Genomic DNA, 1,386 nt, shown 5'->3' on the forward strand with positions numbered 1-1,386 from the left:
GGCTCATAGTGATCCTCCTGTCTCACCCTCCCAGCACTGGTATCACAGGTGTGTGCCAACACACCTGATTTTGTTAGCTGGCACAGGGTACGGCATGCAGTACTGGGGATCGAACCCAGGTCCTTGGGCTTGCCAGGCAGGCTCTTAGACTGCTGAGCTATCTCCCTAGCCTCACATAGGTATTCTAAGCTCAAACGTTGAAGCAATAAATTTTATTTCATCCCCACTTAAGATGGAAGAAAGGCAAAGAGGAGAACATCCCTTCTTGCTTCTCAGGGCTCCCGTCTCCTCTTCCATGGTGGCCTCACTCCATTTTGTCCTTGTTGCCTCAGGTCCCTGCCTCCTCCACCCATGTTTCCAGCTCCACACACCTTCCATGTTATATTTGTCTGCTGACTGCATCAGCGGTTCTCAGCCACTGCCTCTTTCCCACCTCCCCAGAGCTGAGCTGACCTCCGGCTGCAAAAACCAGACTGCTTCTTTCGAGGCTGGTTTTTACTGTACACCCGTCCTCTGCAATGAGGCTGTGCTGCCCACCAGCCCCCAGCCGGGAGCCAGGCCAGCCCTTTCCCTAACTGTCTGCTGAGTTTTCAAACAAGTTCTCCATCAGGACAGTGCCCTTGGGAGCTGTGTGCTGTAGACCCCCGTGCAGCTGTCCAGGGGTAAGGTCCTCAGAATCCTCAGCTACCGCTGTGCCCACCCCTCCCAAGTTGACCCCTAAGAAAGATTCTCAGGTTAAGACTGTCTTTACAGCTACTAAGGGAAATAGTAGGTAGGTTCTTCCAAAAGTGAAAACTCCAACTACCAGGTGACCCAGCAGTCCCACATGTGAATATACACCCAGTGAAATTAAAGGATTGTGGAAAGGTATCTGAATGCCTGTGTTTATTGTAACATATTCTTGATAGCCAAGATATAGAAACAACCTATGTGTCTGTCAGTGGATGAAGGAGCTAAGAAAATAAACACAAGAGAATACTACTTGGGCCCTAAAAAGAAGGAAATCCTGCCATTTGCAACCATGTGGATGGGGCCTAAGGAGATCATGGCAAGTGAAACAAGGCAAGCGCAAAACGGAAGTCACTGCATGATGCTGTGAACATGGAAGACTGAGCGCACAGACCACCAGGGGGCTCCTGGCCGGGATGGGCAGATGCTGGCCACAGGGACAACGTGTGTCCTACAGGATGATAATTTTTGCAATTCTAGTGTATGAAAGTTGACTTTAGTTAATAAGACTACTGTATATCAGGGGTGATCCAGAAATACATCAAATGCTTCAATTAAAAAATTTATCACAGCAAAAATATATTGCCATAAGTCCCCTCCAGGTACTCCCCCTCCATTCGAGCACACTCACCCCATCATCCTTGCCACTCTCTGGAC

This window comes from Octodon degus, unplaced genomic scaffold (assembly GCF_000260255.1).
Source record: "Octodon degus isolate 3935 unplaced genomic scaffold, OctDeg1.0 scaffold00036, whole genome shotgun sequence".
Lineage (NCBI taxonomy): Eukaryota > Metazoa > Chordata > Mammalia > Rodentia > Octodontidae > Octodon > Octodon degus.